Raw genomic sequence first — 20,455 nt, 5'->3', positions numbered from 1 at the left:
CATGGCGATGGTGATGTCATAATGGTCGTCATGGTGACGGTGATGTAATAATGGTTGTCATGGCAACGGTGATGTCATAATGGTCGTCATGGCAACGGTGATGTCATGATGTCATAATGGTCGTCATGGCGACGAAGATGTCATAATGGTTGTCATGGCGACTGTGATTTAATAATGGTCGTAATGATTACGATGATGTTATAACGGTCATCATGGCGACGATGATGTCATAATTGTTGTCATGGCGACGATGGTGTCATAATGGTCGTCATGGCGACGATGATATCATATTGGTTGTCATGGCGATGATGATGTCATAATGGTTGCCATGGTGACGATGATGTCATAAGGGTCGTCATGGCGACGATAATGTCATAACGGTCATCATGGCGATGATGATGTCATAATGGTCGTCAAGGCTACGATGATGTCATAATGGTCGTCATGGCAACGGTGATGTCATAATGGTCGTCATGGCAACGTTGGTGTAATAATGGTCGTCATGGCGATGGTGATGTCATAATGGTTGTAATGGCGACGATTATGTCATAATGGCCGTCATGGCAACGATGATGTCATAATGGTCGTCATGGCGACGATGATGTCATATTGTTTGTCAGTCATCATGGCGACAATGATGTCATAATGGTCGTCATGGCGACGATGATGTCATATTGTTTGTCAGTCGTCATGGCGACGATGATGTCATAATGGCCGTCATGGCAACGGTGATGTCATAATGGTCGCCATTGCGACGATGATGTCATAATGTTTGTCATGGCGACGATGATGACAAAATGGTCATCATGGCGACGATGATATCATATTGGTTGTCATGGCGATGATGATGTCATAATGGTCACCATGACGACGATGATGTCATAAGGGTCGTCATGGCGACGATAATGTCATAACGGTCATCATGGCGATGGTGAGGTCATAATGGTCGTCATGGCGTCGATGATGTCATAATGGTCGTCATGGCGACGATGATGTCATAATGGTCGTCATGGCAACGGTGGTGTAATAATGGTCGTCATGGTGATGGTGATGTCATAATTGTCGTCATTGTGACGATGATGTCATAATGGTCTCCATGGCGACGATGATGTCATAAGGTTCATCATGGCGACGATATTGTCATAACGGTCATCATGGCGATGATGATGTCATAATGGTTGTCATGGCGACTGTGATTTAATAATCGACGTAATGGCTACGATGATGTCATAATGGTCATCATGGCGCCGGTGATGTCATAATGGTCGCCATGGTGACGATGATATCATATTGGTCGTCATGGCGATGATGATGTCATAATGGCTGACATGGCGACGATGATGTCATAATGGTCGTCATGGCAACGGTGGTGTAATAATGGTCATCATGGCTATGGTGATGTCATAATGGTCGTCATGGCGACGATGATGTCATAATGGTCGTCATGGCGACGATGATGTCATAATGGTCGTCATGGCGACGGTGATGTCATAATGGTTGTCGTGGCGACGATGATGTCATAATGGTCGTCATGGCGACGATGATGTCATAATGGTCGTCATGGCTACGGTGATGTCATAATGGTCGTCATGGCAACGAAGATGTCATAATGGTTGTCATGGCGGCTGTGATTTAATAATGATCGTAATGGCTACGATGATGTTATAACGGTCATCATGGCGACGATGATGTCATAATGGTCGTCATGGCGATGATAAGGTCATATTGTTTGTCAGTAGTCATGGCGACGATGATGTCATAATGGTCGCCATGGCGACGATGATGTCATAATGGTCATCATGGCGACGGTGATGTCATAATGGTTGTCAGTAGTCATGGCGACGATGATGTCATAATGGTCGCCATGGCGACGGTGATGTCATAATGGTCACCATGGCGACAGTGATGTCATAATGGTTGTCATGGTGATGATGATGTCATAATGATCGTCATGGCGACGATGATGTCATATTGTTTGTCAGTAGTCATGGTGATGATGATGTCATAATGGTCGCCATGGCGACGATGATGTCATAATGGTCGCCATGGCGACGATGATGTCATAATGGTCGCCATGGCGACGATGATGTCATAATGGTCGCCATGGTGACGATGATGTCATAATGGTTGTCATGGCGACGATGATGTCATAATGGTCGTCAAGGCGACGATGATATCATATTGGTTGTCATGGCGATGATGATGTCATAGTGGTTGCCATGGTGACGATGATGTCATAAGGGTCGTCATGGCGACAATAATGTCATAACGGTCATCATGGCGATGATGATGTCATAATGGTCGCCATGGCGACGATGATGTCATAATGGTCATCATGGCGACGGTGATGTCATAATGGTTGTCATGGCGACGATTATTTCATAATGGTCGCCATGGCGACAATGATGTCATAATCGTCGTCATGGCGACGGTGATGTCATAATGGTTGTCATGGTGATGATGATGTCATAATGGTCGTCATGGCGACGATTATGTCATAATGGTCGTCATGGCAACGGTGATGTCATGATGTCATATTGGTCGTCATGGCGACGAAGATGTCATAATGGTTGTCATGGCGACTGTGATTTAATAATGGTCGTAATGGCTACGATGATGTCATAATGGTCGCCATGGCGATGATGATGTCATAATGGTTGTCATGGCGACGATGATGTCATAATGGTCATCATGGCGACGATGATATCATATTGGTTGTCATGGCGATAATGATGTCATAATGGTTGACATGGCGACAATGATGTCATAATGGTCGTCATGGCGACGGTGATGTCATAATGGTCGCCATGTTGACGATGATGTCATAATGGTTGTCATGGCGACGATGATGACATAATGGTCATCATGGCGACGATGATATCATATTGGTTGTCATGGCGATTATGATGTCATAATGGTCGCCATGGCGACGATGATGTCATAAGGGTCGTCATGGCGACGATAACATCATAACGGTCATAATGGCGATGGTGAGATCATCATGGTCGTCATGGCGACGATGATGTCATAATGGTCGTCATTGCAACGGTGATGTCATAATGGTAGTCATGGCAACGGTGGTGTAATAATGGTCGTCATGGTGATGGTGATGTCATAATGGTTGTAATGGCGACGATTATGTCATAATGGCCGTCATGGCAACGGTGATGTCATAATGGTCGTCATGGCGATGGTGATGTCATAATGGTCGTCATGGCAACGGTGATGTCATAATGGTGGTCATGGGAACGGTGATGTCATGATGTCATAATGGTCGTCATGGCGACGAAGATGTCAAAATGGTTGTCATGGCGACTGTGATTTAATAATCGACGTAATGGCTACGATGATGTCATAATGGTCGTCATGGTGACGATGATGTCATAATGGTCGACATGGCGACGATGATGTCATAATGGTTGTCATGGCGACGATGCTGTCATAATGGTCATCATGGTGAAGATGATATCATATTGGTCGTCATGGCGATGATGATGTCATAATGGTTGACATGGCGACGATGATGTCATAATGGTCGTCATGGCAACGGTGGTGTAATAATGTTCTTCATGGCGATGGTGATGTCATAATGGTCGTCATGGTGACGGTGATGAAATAATGGTTGTCATGGCAACGGTGATGTCATAATGGTCGTCATGGCAACGGTGATGTCATGATGTCATAATGGTCGTCATGGCGACGAAGATGTCATAATGGTTGTCATGGCGACTGTGATTTAATAATGGTCGTAATGATTACGATGATGTTATAACGGTCATCATGGCGACGATGATGTCATAATTGTTGTCATGGCGACGATGGTGTCATAATGGTCGTCATGGCGACGATGATATCATATTGGTTGTCATGGCGATGATGATGTCATAATGGTTGCCATGGTGACGATGATGTCATAAGGGTCGTCATGGCGACGATAATGTCATAACGGTCATCATGGCGATGATGATGTCATAATGGTCGTCAAGGCTACGATGATGTCATAATGGTCGTCATGGCAACGGTGATGTCATAATGGTCGTCATGGCAACGTTGGTGTAATAATGGTCGTCATGGCGATGGTGATGTCATAATGGTTGTAATGGCGACGATTATGTCATAATGGCCGTCATGGCAACGATGATGTCATAATGGTCGTCATGGCGACGATGATGTCATATTGTTTGTCAGTCATCATGGCGACAATGATGTCATAATGGTCGTCATGGCGACGATGATGTCATATTGTTTGTCAATCGTCATGGCGACGATGATGTCATAATGGCCGTCATGGCAACGGTGATGTCATAATGGTCGCCATTGCGACGATGATGTCATAATGGTTGTCATGGCGACGATGATGACAAAATGGTCATCATGGCGACGATGATATCATATTGGTTGTCATGGCGATGATGATGTCATAATGGTCACCATGACGACGATGATGTCATAAGGGTCGTCATGGCGACGATAATGTCATAACGGTCATCATGGCGATGGTGAGGTCATAATGGTCGTCATGGCGTCGATGATGTCATAATGGTCGTCATGGCGACGATGATGTCATAATGGTCGTCATGGCAACGGTGGTGTAATAATGGTCGTCATGGTGATGGTGATGTCATAATTGTCGTCATTGTGACGATGATGTCATAATGGTCTCCATGGCGACGATGATGTCATAAGGTTCATCATGGCGACGATATTGTCATAACGGTCATCATGGCGATGATGATGTCATAATGGTTGTCATGGCGACTGTGATTTAATAATCGACGTAATGGCTACGATGATGTCATAATGGTCATCATGGCGCCGGTGATGTCATAATGGTCGCCATGGTGACGATGATATCATATTGGTCGTCATGGCGATGATGATGTCATAATGGCTGACATGGCGACGATGATGTCATAATGGTCGTCATGGCAACGGTGGTGTAATAATGGTCGTCATGGCTATGGTGATGTCATAATGGTCGTCATGGCGACGATGATGTCATAATGGTCGTCATGGCGACGATGATGTCATAATGGTCGTCATGGCGACGGTGATGTCATAATGGTTGTCGTGGCGACGATGATGTCATAATGGTCGTCATGGCGACGATGATGTCATAATGGTCGTCATGGCGACGATGATGTCATAATGGTCGTCATGGCTACGGTGATGTCATAATGGTCGTCATGGCAACGAAGATGTCATAATGGTTGTCATGGCGACTGTGATTTAATAATGATCGTAATGGCTACGATGATGTTATAACGGTCATCATGGCGACGATGATGTCATAATGGTCGTCATGGCGATGATAAGGTCATATTGTTTGTCAGTAGTCATGGCGACGATGATGTCATAATGGTCATCATGGCGACGGTGATGTCATAATGGTTGTCAGTAGTCATGGCGACGATGATGTCATAATGGTCGCCATGGCGACGATGATGTCATAATGGTCGCCATGGCGACAATGATGTCATAATGGTTGTCATGGTGATGATGATGTCATAATGATCGTCATGGCGACGATGATGTCATATTGTTTGTCAGTAGTCATGGTGATGATGATGTCATAATGGTCGCCATGGCGACGATGATGTCATAATGGTCGCCATGGCAACGATGATGTCATAATGGTTGTCATGGCGACGATGATGTCATAATGGTCGTCAAGGCGACGATGATATCATATTGGTTGTCATGGCGATGATGATGTCATAGTGGTTGCCATGGTGACGATGATGTCATAAGGGTCGTCATGGCGACAATAATGTCATAACGGTCATCATGGCGATGATGATGTCATAATGGTCGCCATGGCGACGATGATGTCATAATGGTCATCATGGCGACGGTGATGTCATAATGGTTGTCATGGCGACGATTATTTCATAATGGTCGCCATGGCGACAATGATGTCATAATCGTCGTCATGGCGACGGTGATGTCATAATGGTTGTCATGGTGATGATGATGTCATAATGGTCGTCATGGTGACGATTATGTCATAATGGTCGTCATGGCAACGGTGATGTCATGATGTCATATTGGTCGTCATGGCGACGAAGATGTCATAATGGTTGTCATGGCGACTGTGATTTAATAATGGTCGTAATGGCTACGATGATGTCATAATGGTCGCCATGGCGATGATGATGTCATAATGGTTGTCATGGCGACGATGATGTCATAATGGTCATCATGGCGACGATGATATCATATTGGTTGTCATGGCGATAATGATGTCATAATGGTTGACATGGCGACAATGATGTCATAATGGTCGTCATGGCGACGGTGATGTCATAATGGTCGCCATGTTGACGATGATGTCATAATGGTTGTCATGGCGACGATGATGACATAATGGTCATCATGGCGACGATGATATCATATTGGTTGTGATGGCGATTATTATGTCATAATGGTCGCCATGGCGACGATGATGTCATAAGGGTCGTCATGGCGACGATAACATCATAACGGTCATAATGGCGATGGTGAGATCATCATGGTCGTCATGGCGACGATGATGTCATAATGGTCGTCATGGCAACGGTGATGTCATAATGGTCGTCATGGCAACGGTGGTGTAATAATGGTCGTCATGGTGATGGTGATGTCATAATGGTTGTAATGGCGACGATTATGTCATAATGGCCGTCATGGCAACGATGATGTCATAATGGTCGTCATGGCGATGGTGATGTCATAATGGTCGTCATGGCAACGGTGATGTCATAATGGTGGTCATGGGAACGGTGATGTCATGATGTCATAATGGTCGTCATGGCGACGAAGATGTCATAATGGTTGTCATGGCGACTGTGATTTAATAATCGACGTAATGGCTACGATGATGTCATAATGGTTGTCATGGTGACGATGATGTCATAATGGTCGACATGGCGACGATGATGTCATAATGGTTGTCATGGCGACGATGCTGTCATAATGGTCATCATGGTGAAGATGATATCATATTGGTCGTCATGGCGATGATGATGTCATAATGGTTGACATGGCGACGATGATGTCATAATGGTCGTCATGGCAACGGTGGTGTAATAATGTTCTTCATGGCGATGGTGATGTCATAATGGTCGTCATGGTGACGGTGATGTAATAATGGTTGTCATGGCAACGGTGATGTCATAATGGTCGTCATGGCAACGGTGATGTCATGATGTCATAATGGTCGTCATGGCGACGAAGATGTCATAATGGTTGTCATGACGACTGTGATTTAATAATGGTCGTAATGATTACGATGATGTTATAACGGTCATCATGGCGACGATGATGTCATAATTGTTGTCATGGCGACGATGGTGTCATAATGGTCGTCATGGCGACGATGATATCATATTGGTTGTCATGGCGATGATGATGTCATAATGGTTGCCATGGTGACAATGATGTCATAAGGGTCGTCATGGCGACGATAATGTCATAACGGTCATCATGGCAATTATGATGTCATAATGGTCGTCAAGGCTACGATGATGTCATAATGGTCGTCATGGCAACGGTGATGTCATAATGGTCGTCATGGCAACGTTGGTGTAATAATGGTCGTCATGGCGATGGTGATGTCATAATGGTTGTAATGGCGACGATTATGTCATAATGGCCGTCATGGCAACGATGATGTCATAATGGTCGTCATGGCGACGATGATGTCATATTGTTTGTCAGTCATCATGGCGACAATGATGTCATAATGGTCGTCATGGCGACGATGATGTCATATTGTTTGTCAGTCGTCATGGCGACGATGATGTCATAATGGCCTTCATGGCAACGGTGATGTCATAATGGTCGCCATTGCGACGATGATGTCATAATGGTTGTCATGGCGACGATGATGACAAAATGGTCATCATGGCGACGATGATATCATATTGGTTGTCATGGCGATGATGATGTCATAATGGTCACCATGACGACGATGATGTCATAAGGGTCATCATGGCGACGATAATGTCATAACGGTCATCATGGCGATGGTGAGGTCATAATGGTCGTCATGGCGGCGATGATGTCATAATGGTCGTCATGGCGACGATGATGTCATAATGGTCGTCATGGCAACGGTGGTGTAATAATGGTCGTCATGGTGATGGTGATGTCATAATTGTCGTCATTGTGACGATGATGTCATAATGGTCTCCATGGCGACGATGATGTCATAAGGTTCATCATGGCGACGATATTGTCATAACGGTCATCATGGCGATGATGATGTCATAATGGTTGTCATGGCGACTGTGATTTAATAATCGACGTAATGGCTACGATGATGTCATAATGGTCATCATGGCGACGGTGATGTCATAATGGTCGCCATGGTGACGATGATATCATATTGGTCGTCATGGCGATGATGATGTCATAATGGCTGACATGGCGACGATGATGTCATAATGGTCGTCATGGCAACGGTGGTGTAATAATGGTCGTCATGGCTATGGTGATGTCATAATGGTCGTCATGGCGACGATGATGTCATAATGGTCATCATGGCGACGATGATGTCATAATGGTCGTCATGGCGACGGTGATGTCATAATGGTTGTCGTGGCGACGATGATGTCATAATGGTCGTCATGGCGACGATGATGTCATAATGGTCATCATGGCTACGGTGATGTCATAATGGTCGTCATGGCAACGAAGATGTCATAATGGTTGTCATGGCGACTGTGATTTAATAATGATCGTAATGGCTACGATGATGTTATAACGGTCATCATGGCGACGATGATGTCATAATGGTCGTCATGGCGATGATAAGGTCATATTGTTTGTCAGTAGTCATGGCGACGATGATGTCATAATGGTCGTCATGGTGACGGTGATGTCATAATGGTTGTCATGGCAACGATGATGTCATAATGGTCGCCATGGCGACGATGATGTCATAATGGTCATCATGGCGATGGTGATGTCATAATGGTTGTCATGGCGATGTTGATGTCATAATGGTTGTCATGGCGATTATGATGTCATAATGGTCGTCATGGCGACGATGATGTCATAATGGTCGTCATGGCAACGGTGATGTCATAATGGTCGTCATGGCAACGGTGATGTCATGATGTCATAATGGTCGTCATGGCGACGAAGATGTCATAATGGTTGTCATGGCGACTGTGATTTAATAATCGTCGTAATGGCTATGATGATGTCATAATGGTCGTCATGGCGAAGGTGATGTCATAATGGTCGCCATGGCGACGATGATGTCATAATGGTCATCATGGCGACGGTGATGTCATAATGGTCGCCATGGCGATGATGATGTCATAATGGTTGTCATGGCGACGATGATGTCATAATGGTTGACATGGCGACGATGATGTCATAATGGTTGTCAAGGCAACGGTGGTGTAATAATGGTCGTCATGGTGACGGTGATGTCATAATGGTCGTCATGGCGACTGTGATTTAATAATGGTCGTCATGGCGACGATGATGTCATATTGTTTGTCAGTCATCATGGCGACAATGATGTTATAATATTCGTCATGGCGACGATGATGTCATATTGTTTGTAAGTCGTCATGGCGACGATGATGTCATAATGGTCGTGATGGCAACGGTGATGTCATAATGGTCGCCATTGCGACGATGATGTCATAATGGTCGTCATGGCAACGGTGGTGTAATAATGGTCGTCATGGCGATGATGATGTCATAATGGTCGTCATGGCGACGATGATGTCATAATGGTCGTCATGGCAACGGTGGTGTAATAATGGTCGTCATGGCGATGGTGATGTCATAATGGTTGTCATGGCGACGATTATGTCATAATGGTCGTCATGGCAACGATGATGTCATAATGGTCGTCATAGCGATGGTGATGTCATAATCGTCGTCATTGTGACTATGATGTCATAATGGTCGCCATGGCGACGATGATGTCATAATGGTCGTCATGGCGACGACATTGTCATAACGGTCATCATGGCGATGATGATGTCATAATGGTCGTCATGGCGATGATGATATCATAATGGTCGTCATGGCAACGGTGGTGTCATAATGGTCGTCATGGCGATGGTGTTGTCATAATGGTTGTCATGGCGACGATTATGTCATAATGGTCGTCATGGCAACGATGATGTCATAATGGTGGTCATGGCGACGATGGTGTCATATTGGCTGTCATGGTGATTATGATGTTATAATGGTCGTCATGGCGACGATGATGTAATAATGGTCGTCATGGCAACGAAGATGTCATAATGGTTGTCATGGCAACGGTGGTGTAATAATGGTCGTCATGGCGATTTTGATGTCATAATGGTTGTAATGGCGACGATTATGTCATAATGGCCGTCATGGCAACGATGATGTCATAATGGTCGTCATGGCGATGGTGATGTCATAATGGTCGTCATGACAACGGTGATGTCATAATGGTGGTCATGGGGACGGTGATGTCATGATGTCATAATGGTCGTCATGGCGACGAAGATGTCAAAATGGTTGTCATGGCGACTGTGATTTAATAATCGACGTAATGGCTACGATGATGTCATAATCCTCGTCATGGCGACGATGATGTCATAATGGTCGACATGGCGACGATGATGTCATAATAGTTGTCATGGCGACGATGCTGTCATAATGGTCATCATGGTGAAGATGATATCATATTGGTCGTCATGGCGATGATGATGTCGTAATGGTTGACATGGCGACGATGATGTCATAATGGTCGTCATGGCAACGGTGGTGTAATAATGGTCGTCATGGCGATGGTGATGCCATAATGGTCGTCATGGTGACGGTGATGTAATAATGGTTGTCATGGCACCGGTGATGTCATAATGGTCATCATGGCAACGGTGATGTCATGATGTCATAATGGTCGTCATGGCGACGAAGATGTCATAATGGTTGTCATGGCGATTGTGATTTAATAATCGTCGTAATGGCTACGATGATGTCATAATGGTCGTCATGGCGACGTTGATGTCATAATGGTCACCATGACGACGATGATGTCATAATTGTTGTCATGGCGACGATGGTGTCATAATGGTCATCAGGGCGACGATGATATCATATTGGTTGTCATGGCGATGATGATGTCATAATGGTTGCGATGGTGACGATGATGTCATAAGGGTCGTCATGGCGACGATAATGTCATAACGGTCATCATGGCGATGATGATGTCATAATGGTCGTCATGGCGACGATGATGTCATAATGGTCATCATGGCGACGGTGATGTCATAATGGTTGTCGTGGCGACGATGATGTCATAATGGTCGTCATGGCGACGATGATGTCATAATGGTCGTCATGGCTACGGTGATGTCATAATGGTCGTCATGGCAACGAAGATGTCATAATGGTTGTCATGGCGACTGTGATTTAATAATGATCGTAATGGCTACGATGATGTTATAACGGTCATCATGGCGACGATGATGTCATAATGGTCGTCATGGCGATGATAAGGTCATATTGTTTGTCAGTAGTCATGGCGACGATGATGTCATAATGGTCGTCATGGTGACGGTGATGTCATAATGGTTGTCATGGCAACGATGATGTCATAATGGTCGCCATGGCGACGATGATGTCATAATGGTCATCATGGCGATGGTGATGTCATAATGGTTGTCATGGCGATGTTGATGTCATAATGGTTGTCATGGCGATTATGATGTCATAATGGTCGTCATGGCGACGATGATGTCATAATGGTCGTCATGGCAACGGTGATGTCATAATGGTCGTCATGGCAACGGTGATGTCATGATGTCATAATGGTCGTCATGGCGACGAAGATGTCATAATGGTTGTCATGGCGACTGTGATTTAATAATCGTCGTAATGGCTATGATGATGTCATAATGGTCGTCATGGCGAAGGTGATGTCATAATGGTCGCCATGGCGACGATGATGTCATAATGGTCATCATGGCGACGGTGATGTCATAATGGTCGCCATGGCGATGATGATGTCATAATGGTTGTCATGGCGACGATGATGTCATAATGGTTGACATGGCGACGATGATGTCATAATGGTTGTCAAGGCAACGGTGGTGTAATAATGGTCGTCATGGCGACGGTGATGTCATAATGGTCGTCATGGCGACTGTGATTTAATAATGGTCGTCATGGCGACGATGATGTCATATTGTTTGTCAGTCATCATGGCGACAATGATGTTATAATATTCGTCATGGCGACGATGATGTCATATTGTTTGTAAGTCGTCATGGCGACGATGATGTCATAATGGTCGTGATGGCAACGGTGATGTCATAATGGTCGCCATTGCGACGATGATGTCATAATGGTCGTCATGGCAACGGTGGTGTAATAATGGTCGTCATGGCGATGATGATGTCATAATGGTCGTCATGGCGACGATGATGTCATAATGGTCGTCATGGCAACGGTGGTGTAATAATGGTCGTCATGGCGATGGTGATGTCATAATGGTTGTCATGGCGACGATTATGTCATAATGGTCGTCATGGCAACGATGATGTCATAATGGTCGTCATAGCGATGGTGATGTCATAATCGTCGTCATTGTGACTATGATGTCATAATGGTCGCCATGGCGACGATGATGTCATAATGGTCGTCATGGCGACGACATTGTCATAACGGTCATCATGGCGATGATGATGTCATAATGGTCGTCATGGCGATGATGATATCATAATGGTCGTCATGGCAACGGTGGTGTCATAATGGTCGTCATGGCGATGGTGTTGTCATAATGGTTGTCATGGCGACGATTATGTCATAATGGTCGTCATGGCAACGATGATGTCATAATGGTGGTCATGGCGACGATGGTGTCATATTGGCTGTCATGGTGATTATGATGTTATAATGGTCGTCATGGCGACGATGATGTAATAATGGTCGTCATGGCAACGAAGATGTCATAATGGTTGTCATGGCAACGGTGGTGTAATAATGGTCGTCATGGCGATTTTGATGTCATAATGGTTGTAATGGCGACGATTATGTCATAATGGCCGTCATGGCAACGATGATGTCATAATGGTCGTCATGGCGATGGTGATGTCATAATGGTCGTCATGACAACGGTGATGTCATAATGGTGGTCATGGGGACGGTGATGTCATGATGTCATAATGGTCGTCATGGCGACGAAGATGTCAAAATGGTTGTCATGGCGACTGTGATTTAATAATCGACGTAATGGCTACGATGATGTCATAATCCTCGTCATGGCGACGATGATGTCATAATGGTCGACATGGCGACGATGATGTCATAATAGTTGTCATGGCGACGATGCTGTCATAATGGTCATCATGGTGAAGATGATATCATATTGGCCGTCATGGCGATGATGATGTCGTAATGGTTGACATGGCGACGATGATGTCATAATGGTCGTCATGGCAACGGTGGTGTAATAATGGTCGTCATGGCGATGGTGATGCCATAATGGTCGTCATGGTGACGGTGATGTAATAATGGTTGTCATGGCACCGGTGATGTCATAATGGTCATCATGGCAACGGTGATGTCATGATGTCATAATGGTCGTCATGGCGACGAAGATGTCATAATGGTTGTCATGGCGATTGTGATTTAATAATCGTCGTAATGGCTACGATGATGTCATAATGGTCGTCATGGCGACGTTGATGTCATAATGGTCACCATGACGACGATGATGTCATAATTGTTGTCATGGCGACGATGGTGTCATAATGGTCATCAGGGCGACGATGATATCATATTGGTTGTCATGGCGATGATGATGTCATAATGGTTGCGATGGTGACGATGATGTCATAAGGGTCGTCATGGCGACGATAATGTCATAACGGTCATCATGGCGATGATGATGTCATAATGGTCGTCATGGCGACGATGATGTCATAATGGTCATCATGGCGACGGTGATGTCATAATGGTTGTCGTGGCGACGATGATGTCATAATGGTCGTCATGGCGACGATGATGTCATAATGGTCGTCATGGCTACGGTGATGTCATAATGGTCGTCATGGCAATGAAGATGTCATAATGGTTGTCATGGCGACTGTGATTTAATAATGATCGTAATGGCTACGATGATGTTATAACGGTCATCATGGCGACGATGATGTCATAATGGTCGTCATGGCGATGATAAGGTCATATTGTTTGTCAGTAGTCATGGCGACGATGATGTCATAATGGTCGTCATGGTGACGGTGATGTCATAATGGTTGTCATGGCAACGATGATGTCATAATGGTCGCCATGGCGACGATGATGTCATAATGGTCATCATGGCGATGGTGATGTCATAATGGTTGTCATGGCGATGTTGATGTCATAATGGTTGTCATGGCGATTATGATGTCATAATGGTCGTCATGGCGACGATGATGTCATAATGGTCGTCATGGCAACGGTGATGTCATAATGGTCGTCATGGCAACGGTGATGTCATGATGTCATAATGGTCGTCATGGCGACGAAGATGTCATAATGGTTGTCATGGCGACTGTGATTTAATAATCGTCGTAATGGCTATGATGATGTCATAATGGTCGTCATGGCGAAGGTGATGTCATAATGGTCGCCATGGCGACGATGATGTCATAATGGTCATCATGGCGACGGTGATGTCATAATGGTCGCCATGGCGATGATGATGTCATAATGGTTGTCATGGCGACGATGATGTCATAATGGTTGACATGGCGACGATGATGTCATAATGGTTGTCAAGGCAACGGTGGTGTAATAATGGTCGTCATGGCGACGGTGATGTCATAATGGTCGTCATGGCGACTGTGATTTAATAATGGTCGTCATGGCGACGATGATGTCATATTGTTTGTCAGTCATCATGGCGACAATGATGTTATAATATTCGTCATGGCGACGATGATGTCATATTGTTTGTAAGTCGTCATGGCGACGATGATGTCATAATGGTCGTGATGGCAACGGTGATGTCATAATGGTCGCCATTGCGACGATGATGTCATAATGGTCGTCATGGCAACGGTGGTGTAATAATGGTCGTCATGGCGATGATGATGTCATAATGGTCGTCATGGCGACGATGATGTCATAATGGTCGTCATGGCAACGGTGGTGTAATAATGGTCGTCATGGCGATGGTGATGTCATAATGGTTGTCATGGCGACGATTATGTCATAATGGTCGTCATGGCAACGATGATGTCATAATGGTCGTCATAGCGATGGTGATGTCATAATCGTCGTCATTGTGACTATGATGTCATAATGGTCGCCATGGCGACGATGATGTCATAATGGTCGTCATGGCGACGACATTGTCATAACGGTCATCATGGCGATGATGATGTCATAATGGTCGTCATGGCGATGATGATATCATAATGGTCGTCATGGCAACGGTGGTGTCATAATGTTCGTCATGGCGATGGTGTTGTCATAATGGTTGTCATGGCGACGATTATGTCATAATGGTCGTCATGGCAACGATGATGTCATAATGGTGGTCATGGCGACGATGGTGTCATATTGGCTGTCATGGTGATTATGATGTTATAATGGTCGTCATGGCGACGATGATGTAATAATGGTCGTCATGGCAACGAAGATGTCATAATGGTTGTCATGGCAACGGTGGTGTAATAATGGTCGTCATGGCGATTTTGATGTCATAATGGTTGTAATGGCGACGATTATGTCATAATGGCCGTCATGGCAACGATGATGTCATAATGGTCGTCATGGCGATGGTGATGTCATAATGGTCGTCATGACAACGGTGATGTCATAATGGTGGTCATGGGAACGGTGATGTCATGATGTCATAATGGTCGTCATGGCGACGAAGATGTCAAAATGGTTGTCATGGCGACTGTGATTTAATAATCGACGTAATGGCTACGATGATGTCATAATCCTCGTCATGGCGACGATGATGTCATAATGGTCGACATGGCGACGATGATGTCATAATAGTTGTCATGGCGACGATGCTGTCATAATGGTCATCATGGTGAAGATGATATCATATTGGTCGTCATGGCGATGATGATGTCGTAATGGTTGACATGGCGACGATGATGTCATAATGGTCGTCATGGCAACGGTGGTGTAATAATGGTCGTCATGGCGATGGTGATGCCATAATGGTCGTCATGGTGACGGTGATGTAATAATGGTTGTCATGGCACCGGTGATGTCATAATGGTCATCATGGCAACGGTGATGTCATGATGTCATAATGGTCGTCATGGCGACGAAGATGTCATAATGGTTGTCATGGCGATTGTGATTTAATAATCGTCGTAATGGCTACGATGATGTCATAATGGTCGTCATGGCGACGTTGATGTCATAATGGTCACCATGACGACGATGATGTCATAATTGTTGTCATGGCGACGATGGTGTCATAATGGTCATCAGGGCGACGATGATATCATATTGGTTGTCATGGCGATGATGATGTCATAATGGTTGCGATGGTGACGATGATGTCATAAGGGTCGTCATGGCGACGATAATGTCATAACGGTCATCATGGCGATGATGATGTCATAATGGTCGTCATGGCGACGATGATGTCATAATGGTCATCATGGCGACGGTGATGTCATAATGGTTGTCATGGCGATGATTATTTCATAATGGTCGCCATGGCGACAATGATGTCATAATCGTCGTCATGGCGACGGTGATGTCATAATGGTTGTCATGGCGATGATGATGTCATAATGGTCGTCATGGCGACGATTATGTCATATTGGTCGTCATGGCAACGGTGATGTAATAATGGTCGTCATGGCGATGGTGATGTCATAATGGTTGTCATGGCGACGATTATGTCATAATGGTCGTCATGGCAACGATGATGTCATAATGGTCGTCATGGCGATGGTGATGTCATAATCGTCGTCATTGTGACTATGATGTCATAATGGTCGCCATGGCGACGATGATGTCATAATGGTCGTCATGGCGACAATATTGTCATAACGGTCATCATGGCGATGATGATGTCATAATGGTCGTCATGGCGACGATGATATCATAATGGTCGTCATGGCAACGGTGGTGTCATAATGGTCGTCATGGCGATGGTGATGTCATAATGGTTGTCATGGCGACGATTATGTCATGATGGTCGTCATGGCAACGATGATGTCATAATGGTGGTCATGGCGACGATGGTGTCATATTGTCTGTCATGGTGATTATGATGTCATAATGGTCGTCATGGCGACGATGATGTCATAATGGTCGTCATGGCAACGAAGATGTCATAATGGTTGTCATGGCAACGGTGGTGTAATAATGGTCGTCATGGCGATGGTGATGTCATAATGGTTGTAATGGCGACGATTATGTCATAATGGCCGTCATGGCAACGATGATGTCATAATGGTCGTCATGGCGACGGTGATGTCATAATGGTCGTCATGGCAACGGTGATGTCATAATGGTGGTCATGGGAACGGTGATGTCATGATGTCATAATGGTCGTCATGGCGACGAAGATGTCATAATGGTTGTCATGGCGACTGTGATTTAATAATCGACGTAATGGCTACGATGATGTCATAATGGTCGTCATGGTGACGATGATGTCATAATGGTCGACATGGCGACGATGATGTCATAATGGTTGTCATGGCGACGATGCTGTCATAATTGTCATCATGGTGAAGATGATATCATATTGGTCGTCATGGCGATGATGATGTCATAATGGTTGACATGGCGACGATGATGTCATAATGGTCGTCATGGCAACGGTGGTGTAATAATGGTCTTCATGGCGATGGTGATGTCATAATGGTCGTCATGGTGACGGTGATGTAATAATGGTTGTCATGGCAACGGTGATGTCATAATGGTCGTCATGGCAACGGTGATGTCATGATGTCATAATGGTCGTCATGGCGACGAAGATATCATAATGGTTGTCATGGCGACTGTGATTTAATAATGGTCGTAATGATTACGATGATGTTATAACGGTCATCATGGCGACGATGATGTCATAATTGTTGTCATGGCGACGATGGTGTCATAATGGTCGTCATGGCGACGATGATATCATATTGGTTGTCATGGCGATGATGATGTCATAATGGTTGCCAATGTGACGATGATGTCATAATGGTCGTCATGGCAACGAAGATGTCATAATGGTCGTCATGGTGACGGTGATGTAATAATGGTTGTCATGGCAACAGTGATGTTATAATGGTCATCATGGCAACGGTGATGTCATGATGTCATAATGGTCGTCATGGCGACGAAGATGTCATAATGGTTGTCATGGCGACTGTGATTTAATAATGGTCGTAATGGCTACGATGATGTTATAACGGTCATCATGGCGACGATGATGTCATAATTGTTGTCATGGCGACGATGGTGTCATAATGGTCGTCATGGCGACGATGATATCATATTGGTTGTCATGGCGATGATGATGTCATAATGGTTGCCATGGTGACGATGATGTCATAAGGGTCGTCATGGCGACGATAATGTCATAACGGTCATCATGGCGATGATGATGTCATAATGGTCGCCATGGCAACGATGATGTCATAATGGTCGTCATGGCAACGGTGATGTCATAATGGTCGTCATGGCAACGGTGGTGTAATAATGGTCGTCATTGCGATGGTGATGTCATAATGGTTGTAATGTCGACGATTATGTCATAATGGATGTCATGGCGACGATGATGTCATGATGGTTGTCATGGCGACGATGATGTCATAATGGTCGTCATGGCGATGATGCTGTCATAATGGTCGTCATGGCGACGATGATGTCATAATGGTGGTCATGGGAAAGGTGATGTCATGATGTCATAATGGTCGTCATGGCGACGAAGATGTCATAATGGTTGTCATGGCGACTGTAATTTAATAATCGACGTAATGGCTACGATGATGTCATAATGGTCGTCATGGCGACGGTGATGTCATAATGGTCGCCATGGCGACGATGATGTCATAATGGTTGTCATGGGAACGATGCTGTCATAATGGTCATCATGGTGAAGATGATATCATATTGGTCGTCATGGCGATGATGATATCATAATGGTTGACATGGCGACGATGATGCCATAATGGTCGTCATGGCAACGGTGGTGTAAAAATGGTCGTCATGGGGATGGTGATGTCATAATGGTCGTCATGGTGACGGTGATATCATAATGGTTGTCATGGCGACGATGTTGTCATAATGGTCGTCATGGCGATGGTGATGTTATAACGTTTGTCGTGGCGACGATGATGTCTTAATGGTCACCATGGCGACGATGATGTCATAATGGTTGTCATGGCAACGGTGATGTCATAATGGTCGTCATTGTAACGGTGATGTCATGATGTCATAATGGTCGTCATGGCGACGAAGATGTCATAATGGTTGTCATGGCGACTGTGATTTAATAATGGTCATAATGGCTACGATGATGTTATAACGGTCATCATGGCGACGATGATGTCATAATGGTCGTCATGGCGACGATGATGTCATATTGTTTGTCAGTAGTCATGGCGACGATGATGTCATAATGGTCGTCATGGTGACGGTGATGTCATAATGGTTGTCAAGGCAATGATGATCTCATAATGGTCGCCATGGCGACGATGATGTCATAATGGTCATCATGGCGACGGTGATGTGATAATGGTTGTCAGTAGTCATGGCGACGATGATGTCATAATGGTCGCCATGGCGACGATGATGTCATAATGGTCGTCATGGCAACGGTGGTGTAATAATTGTCGTCATGGCGATGGTGATGTCATAATGGTTGTAATGGCGACGATTATGTCATAATGGCCGTCATGGCAACGATGATGTCATAATGGTCGTCATGGCGATGGTGATGTCATAATGGTCGTCATGACAACGGTGATGTCATAATGGTGGTCATGGGAACGGTGATGTCATGATGTCATAATGGTCGTCATGGCGACGAAGATGTCAAAATGGTTGTCATGGCGACTGTGATTTAATAATCGACGTAATGGCTACGATGATGTCATAATCCTCGTCATGGCGACGATGATGTCATAATGGTCGACATGGCGACGATGATGTCATAATAGTTGTCATGGCGACGATGCTGTCATAATGGTCATCATGGTGAAGATGATATCATATTGGTCGTCATGGCGATGATGATGTCGTAATGGTTGACATGGCGACGATGATGTCATAATGGTCGTCATGGCAACGGTGGTGTAATAATGGTCGTCATGGCGATGGTGATGCCATAATGGTCGTCATGGTGACGGTGATGTAATAATGGTTGTCATGGCACCGGTGATGTCATAATGGTCATCATGGCAACGGTGATGTCATGATGTCATAATGGTCGTCATGGCGACGAAGATGTCATAATGGTTGTCATGGCGATTGTGATTTAATAATCGTCGTAATGGCTACGATG

Source organism: Phyllobates terribilis, unplaced genomic scaffold (assembly GCF_046119375.1).
Source record: "Phyllobates terribilis strain yellow unplaced genomic scaffold, ASM4611937v1 Scaffold_9__5_contigs__length_417890890, whole genome shotgun sequence".
Lineage (NCBI taxonomy): Eukaryota > Metazoa > Chordata > Amphibia > Anura > Dendrobatidae > Phyllobates > Phyllobates terribilis.
The sequence above is the reverse complement of the archived record's forward strand: the minus strand, read 5'-3'. Positions refer to the sequence as shown.